At 44.3% G+C, this 7,881-nt stretch overlaps 1 non-coding gene across 1 annotated transcript; it reads left to right on the top strand.

The window, feature by feature from the left end:
- The first annotated feature begins 7,377 nt into the window (after nt 1-7,377).
- On the top strand, nt 7,378-7,449 carry trnag-ucc (transfer RNA glycine (anticodon UCC)). The gene has a single exon. It is a non-coding gene; the product is annotated as a tRNA-Gly (tRNA).
- The last annotated feature ends 432 nt before the right edge of the window (nt 7,450-7,881 follow it).

Below are 7,881 nucleotides of genomic sequence, written 5' to 3' on the forward strand. Positions count from 1 at the left end.
TGGTTGCTAGCGAGGAGGAAAGCTGTAGACTGTGGGGGTTCAGGCAATTTTCTGATAACAAAGCACTCAATCTATCTCTGAACGAATTTTGAACGAATACGTGTGTTTGACCCAGCACAGGCACGATGGGCCGAATGATCTCCTCTTGTGGACTAACATAATACGATGATACCAAGTGTTGTCAGACAGAAAAGCAACATATTCCAAATAAGAGCAGAGAGAGGAGACTAGTCTAACAGCATAACAGCACGTTGAGATATTGTATTTGAGAAGGATGAGGAGGGTTAGTTTTTCAAGGTGGTATTCACATAGGGTATCATTTGTGACTTTGATAAGGACCATTTCATGCTGCGACAGTCTCTGGCACTGTGTGTGAGTGTGGGATTCATTCTGTATCTGTCAGTCTCTGGTACTGTGTGTGAGTGTGGGATTCATTCTGTATCTGTCAGTCTCTGGTACTGTGTGAGTGTGGGATTTATTCTGTATCTGTCAGTCTCTGGTACTGTGTGTGAATGTGGGATTCATTCTGTATCTGTCAGACTCTGGTGCTGTGTGTGAGTGTGGGATTCATTCTGTATTTGTCAGTCTCTGGTACTGTGTGTGAGTGTGGGATTCATTCTGTATCTGTCAGTCTCTGGTACTGTGTGTGAGTGTGGGATTCATTCTGTATCTGTCAGTCTCTGGTACTGTGTGTGAGTGTGGGATTCATTCTGTATCTGTCAGTCTCTGGTACTGTGTGTGAGTGTGGGATTTATTCTGTATCTGTCAGTCTCTGGTACTGTGTGTGAATGTGGGATTCATTCTGTATCTTGTCACTCTCTGATACTGTGTGTGAGTTTGGAATTGATTATGTATCTTGTCAGCAGTGTGTGTGAGAGTTTGTGATTAATTCTTTATATAAAACTGTGTGTTAGTGTGGGATTCTTTCGGTATCTGTCAGTCTCTGGTACTCCATGTGACTGTGGGACTCATTCTGTATATACAGTCTCAATTACTGTATGTGGGAGTTGAATTCATCCTATATATGCAGTTACTCATACTGCATGTGATTGTGGGATTCATTCTGTATATACAGTCTCCAGTACTGTATGTGGGAGTTGAATTCATCCTATATATGCAGTTACTCATACTGCATGTTAGTGTGGGATTCATACTGTACCTGTCAGTCTCTGGCACTGTGTGTGAGTGTGGGATTAACTGTGTGTCTGTCAGTCTCTTGTACTGTATGTGAGTTTGGGATTCGTTCTGCATCTGTGAGAGTTGGAGTCATTCTGTGTCTGTGTGTCTCTGGTACTGTCTCTGAATGTGAGATTCATTCTGTATCTGTACGTAATTATTCTCTCAGATTAAATTATGGTGTTCAATATTGCAGCTTTTATATCTCAATGTTTAAATAGTTTTACTCCTTGTTTAATTGGTAAATATGGACATACTTTCGGATTTGATGCTGGAGGTTTTAACCAGATTATTTGTGCGCTTTTTGGAGTACTATTAAATCTGTATCTCTGTGAGTACTGTTGTGGATGATAATGTATCTTTAAAACTGATAAGGTGACATTTTTGAATTGGTATGTAATGTGTAGATCAGTCTGTAGAAATGGAATTGATACCGTATCTTTCAGTCTAATATTGTATGAGATTTTTGGACTGGTATGTAATGTGTATCTCAGTCTGCACTAATAGAATTGATACTCTATCTTTAAATCTCATTCTACGAGTTCATTCTGAACAGGTATCTAATTTGTCTCTCAGGTTTACTATCTTTCAATATTTCTCAATCTGATACTCTGCCTGAGTTTTGGACTTGTGTGCAATTTGTATCATATGATACACATTTCGAATGGATATTCCATGGATTAAAGTCATGTGTGTGAGAGTTCTGGGCTAGTATTCAATTTGAATCTCGGGGTACATTATTGGGATTCATTCTGTACCTTTGAATCGGGTACCATGTGTGATTTCTATCTGGTATTTAATTCGTAGCTAATGTTGCTCTATTGTGAGATTGACACAGTGCCTTTCACTCTGAGAGTGTGATTTTGGACTGGGATTTTTGTATCTACCTGTCAGCGGGACTGAGTTAGGGGGAAATGGAACAGTGTCTGCCTCACCTACTCTGCTTGACTGTTGGATTGAAAATGTGTCTCTGGAAATTGTGATCATTGTGGGACTGACTACTCCTGCTGTCTGAGACTGTGGAACTGATGACCTGTCTGTGTCTCTGTGCTCTGTGAGTGATAATATACTTACTGTGTGTGAGAAGGAGCTGGCTGTACTGTTCCTTCTGCCTCGGGTGGAGGAAGCATCACATTTATTCTGGATCGTTCAAGGGTTTGCCTGGAGAAAGAAAATGATCTCTTGTTACTCAGGAACAGGTGAGGTAGAAAAGACAGAAGTGATCAGTTTAATATCTCTGTTAATGATCATTTTGAATATCCACAAATGAAATCCAGTGATACAAACAGTGTCAGTGTCTGACTCCACTGCAGTACTGCAGCACTCAGCTTCTGCATACCAGGTGTGTTGGGCTGTTTTACAACAATTTAATAACATCCAGACACGGCCCAACCCCTGCACCGATCCATGAATGGGACGACCCGATGTAGCAGGGACCTTTGTACAGGTCAGGTTTCTAATCCCCTCTCCCATGGGACTAACCGTTAAACGGAAACCAAACAGCCGCTGTTCAAAATGTGTCCTTCACACTTCTCACCTGGTGCCTGCAATAGATGCTCTTTGTATAACTCCCCACATCCTTACTGTCCGGCTCTGTTTCCACTCTTCACTGTCCAATCACAATAAACAGGGTGAGACTGGAACTAAACCAGGACCATTCACTCCTGGTTTGGGGAGAGAAAGCAGCAATGATTTTAATAGCAGGTTCTTCCCATTCTCTCTCCCTTCCCCTGGACACACCCTGTACACACACAGTCCGAGAATGACCTCTCCCTTCCCCCCTCTCACTCCATGTTCCGGGACCAGTTCCTGATCCACTCCGCCTCTTACAAACAGCCCCCGGACTCCCCCTGAACTTCCCCCGGACTCAATGCCGATGTCTGAGCCCATCTGCGGACACGGTCCCGAAGCGATGATCTGCTGTAACGAGGCTGCTCTTTGCTCCCTTCCCCCGGGGGCCGTGATCTCTCCATTCCCGGCTGTTTTAAACCATCTTCTTCCGCTCACTGAGGGAATGGCGCCCACAATTCCCAATCCAAAAATCGATGGAAACTTTCCCCAATTGGAATTTTTCCGAGTCTGAGCAAAGGAAGTGGGGCTGGGGGAAAGGTCAGAGGGAATGGGGTGCACAGGCAGTTCAGAAACAGGCACCAGAATGGGAATCAGATGGGATTCCACCAGTGCCTAACGCTGGAATCCAGACTGACTTTACAATCTCCAACTATTAAACGAGATGTTTCCATCCCTGCTGTTTCTCTCGGGGTCTTTTGATGGTGAAGTGCCTTTCAGAGATAAAGTGAGCGGCTGTGAAATCAGCCAATGGATTCTCTTCATTAATGGCCCCTATAATGTGTGACTGAGAGAGGATTTCTCAAACCAATCCTGGAGAAACATGGGAGGAAAGTGGGAGTCGGTGTATTTGCTGGGACCGTGTAGGGTTAATATCAGGCAGCAACAGTCGCAGATTAATTGAACCGGAGTGAAACTGTACGTCACTGAGAGTAATATCGAACAGCCCTGAGCTGTAAAACTGCAGATAGTACAACAGGCATTAGAGGGTTAAATGTGACCCATTGTTTCTGTCCCTCTCTGTACTGTCCCTGAGTGTGGGATTAATAGTGTTTCTGACCCTTGTACAATGTCAGTGAGAGATGAGATTGCATCTTCTGTCTCTCCAACGTGATCTTTCTAGATCAAACGGCACTTTCCCGGTCAGTCTGGAACTAATACTGTTAACGTCTGTCTGTCACTGTGTCTCACCGCTCTCTCTGTCTCTCTCACAGTGTCTGCCTCCCTCTCTCTCTCTGGTGCTGTATATGAAGGTGGATACTGCTATTGAGCGTGATTTGGACACAGATCGGAAGTGTAAGACTGATACTGTCTCTCTCTCTCTCTATTGCTGGACATGAAAGTGGGATACCGTTTGATATAAAATAGAGAGAATGAGATGTCCGGGCCGGGCCTCACTGTAACTGGGGATGTTTCGGCTCCAGTCCCAGTTCATGGTCATAATCTTTTCACAGATTCAGGTCGAGAGTCTCTGTGAGACGGTAACACTGACGGAGAAACTCCGCGTCATAACTCAAACCCCAACACATGAGATTCTCCAAATAATCTGGAATAAGGTGTTTGTAAAACGCTGAACCCGTCTGGGAGGGGATGTGTGGGGAGATAGAACAGGGAAACAGACTGAAATGGAGGAGCCGAGTTGACTTGTTATTGAATGGACTGTATTTAGGCAGGAATATTAACGATTTCTCATTGTAACGGGGCTTATTTGAAAGCTTCGGGTTTTGGGAATCCTTGAATATGAAGCCCGGGTCTGTCAGGGTTTGTGCGGAGCGCTGAGGTTCGGTTCTATTATCGATAAACGGTTTGAAACTGTCGGATGGAGAGAACTGGAGGTGGAGCTGGAAGATCAGAGGCCGCTCTCCGCTCTGTCACTCTGACTGTCTCCTCCCCTCCCGATTTCTCTGTTTAATCCCCCATATGGAACCAAAGCGGGTCGGTGGAATCTAAACACGGTTTACTCGTTAACAGGACGAAAGGCGAGCAACGTTCCTGATCTCCTGGGCACCAGGCAATTCAACGTTATTTGTTTCTGTACAGAGTTACATTTCAGTGATTCCCCAGTGAGTTTGATGCGTTAAGTAAATAATCCAACAAAATAGAACAGAAACGGAGCGAAGCGCTGAATTCCACAGATGTAGAAAGGTTATTCGAGCAGTTCTGGTGATTCTTTACGAGCCCAGCATGGCAAGTAGTTTAAATAAATACAAGAAACCTGGTGATGTGTGGGCTGGGGTCGATAAGTCACCGTTTAAAGTACCGGACTGTGGTCACTGCCCCGACTCCAGTCCCATTAATACCTCATCTCGTCCACAACGAGACAAAAGCAGCTCAAAGCCACACTGGTAGCATGATATCAGCGTCTCCCTTCACACAGTAACCAGTCCTTTCACAGATACAGAGGGTGGCTCTGAAAAGAGCCTTTACATCGAGTTACATCGAAACTACGGCACAGAACAGGCTATTCGGCCCAACTAGTCTATGCCGGCGTTTATGCTGCTCATGAGCCTCCTCCTTCCTTACTTCATCTAACCCTATCTGCATATCCTTCTATTCCTTTCTCCCTCATGTGCTGATCTATCTTCCCCTTAAATGCCCCTATGTTATTTGCCTCAGCTACTCCTCGTAGTTGCAAGTTCCACATTCTAACCACTCTCTGGGTAAAGCAATTTCTCCTGAATTCCCTATTTGATTTATTAGTGAATATTTTATATTTATTACCTGAAGTTTTGGACTCCCCACAAGTGGAAATATTTTCTCGACATCTATCCTAACAAACCCAGTAATTATCTTAAAAACCTCGATCAGATCAACTCTCAGCCTTCTCTTTTCGAGTGAAACGAGACCCAGTCTGTTCAGTCTTTCCTGATAAGAATATCCTCTCATTCCTGGTATCATCCTTGTGAATCTTGTTTGCACCTTCTCCAATGCCCCTATGTCCATAATATGGAGACGAGACCAGTTCGCAGTATTCCAAGTCTGGTCTAAACAAGGTTCTATACAAGTTTAACATAACTTCTTTGCTTTTCAACTCTATCCCTCTGGAAATGAATCCCAGTGTTTGATTTGTCTTTTTATGACCTGATTAACCTGGGTCTCTACTTTTCGTAATTTGTGTATCTGTACCACTAGATCCCTTTGCTCCTCTATCCCGTTTACACTCTTATTATCCAAGCAGTGTGTGACCTCCTGATTGTTCATTCTGCAAGTTTATTAATGGCCTCTTGCATTTTGATGCATTCTTCCTTTGTATTAACTAAATCCCCCAATTTGGTGTCGTCCACAAATTTTGGAATTGTACTTCCGATTCCCGAATCCAAATCGTTCATGTAAATTGTGAAGAACAGTGGTCCCAGCAACTGGAACTCCACTTCCCACCTTTTGCCAGTCTGAGTAGCGACCCTTAACCTCTATTCTCGGCTTTCAGTTTTGAAGCCAACTTACTATCCATTCTGCCAGCTGATCCTGACTCCACGTGCTCCGAACTTAGCCATGAGTCTACAATGTGGTACATTATAGAAGGCCTTCGGAAAATCCAAATATATCACATCTACTGCATTAAACTTGTCGACACTTTCTGTTCCTTCTTCAAAGATTTCAATAAGGTTGGTCCTGTCCTTTGGGTTATCACATTAAGTCTTGGCCGGTTTATTTGCTCTTGGAGCTCACAATGCTGGTTTTCTTCGGCAGCAGCACGGCCTGGATATCAGACAACACCCTGAGCGATGGTCACCCGTCCCAGCAGCTTGTTGAGCTCCTCGTCGTTGCGGATGGCCAGCTGCAGGTGTCTGGGGATGATGCGGGTCTTCTTGTTTGTCCCGGGCCGCGTTGCCGGTCACCTCGAGGATTTCAGCCGTCAGATACTCGATGCACAGCAGCCAGATAGACCGGGGCTCCGGCACCCACACGTTCAGCATAGTTCCCCTTTCGCAGGAGCCTGTGAACACGGCTCATGGGCAACTGCAGTCCGCCCCGGGATGAGCGAGACTTGGCCTTGGACAGAGCTTTACCGCCGGTTTTTCCTCTTCCAGACATTTCCACAATCTCACAAACACTTTCACAAAGAATGAAGAAATCCTCCCGCACTCGCCCTTCTTATACCTTCTGGAGGAGTACAGTGGGGGCACTTGTGATGGGTCTCTCTCAGAGTGTTTACACTGCCCGCTCACCCTCACTGATATTCTATCTTTGAACTGCTGTAATATTGTCCTTTAGTAATATTGCTGCTCCTCCTCCTTTCCCTATTTCCCTGTCCTTTTTAAAGTTCTTATGGACTTGAATATTAAGCTGCCATTCCTGCCCAGTTGGTAGTCAGGTCTCTGTAATGATTTAATGGAATTATTTAACTTTACTCAATGTCTGATGTGAGCTGTGGTAAAATGTATTTCCAGCTGGTCAAGTATTGCAGGTATCGACTGTCTCTTCAGTCCGATATCAGGTGAAGAATTACTGGCTGGTGTGGAATTTCCATTGATTGGGGGTTGGTGAAATCTACTGGGCGGAAACAGGAACTGCTACAGAGCGAGAAAGGATCCGTCAGAAACCAGTGAAAATGAAGAACAAAATCCAACAGCCTGCAGTGTCTGTTCAGGATCTGATGTTTGGGAACTATTTTAATGTTGATTATTTTCAGCGATGGTGGTATAGTGGTGAGCATAGCTGCCTTCCAAGCAGTTGACCCGGGTTCGATTCCCAGCCATCGCAGTTAAGTGTTCTTATTAGTTTATTTCCATCAGAAACTCTTAAGTTTACAATCGAATTTGATGCAGTTCAGTTGGAAATTGTTTCCAAGACAGAATCGAGTGTAATTGCAGTAAAATGTTATCAACCTTCATTTATTTTCCCTATCGAAGGAAAAGAGGAAAAACATGCTGGAAATACTGATTTGCCAAGGGTCGAATGAGAGTGAGGAAGGGAAATGATATGTTAGCCTTTTTTGGAAGGGTGTTGGAATATAAGAGTGAGGAGGTCTTGCTGCAATTGTAGTATGAGGAAATATTGTGCAAAATTGGACAATATTGGTTGGAGTTGAGAAGAATGAGAGTTGATCGCATTGAAATGTATATAATTCTTAGACGGCTTGGCAGTGTGGATGCTGAGAGTCTGATTCCCCTGGCGGGAGAGTCAAGAACGAGA

Source organism: Heptranchias perlo, unplaced genomic scaffold (assembly GCF_035084215.1).
Source record: "Heptranchias perlo isolate sHepPer1 unplaced genomic scaffold, sHepPer1.hap1 HAP1_SCAFFOLD_59, whole genome shotgun sequence".
In the NCBI taxonomy this organism is placed as follows: Eukaryota; Metazoa; Chordata; class Chondrichthyes; order Hexanchiformes; family Hexanchidae; genus Heptranchias; species Heptranchias perlo.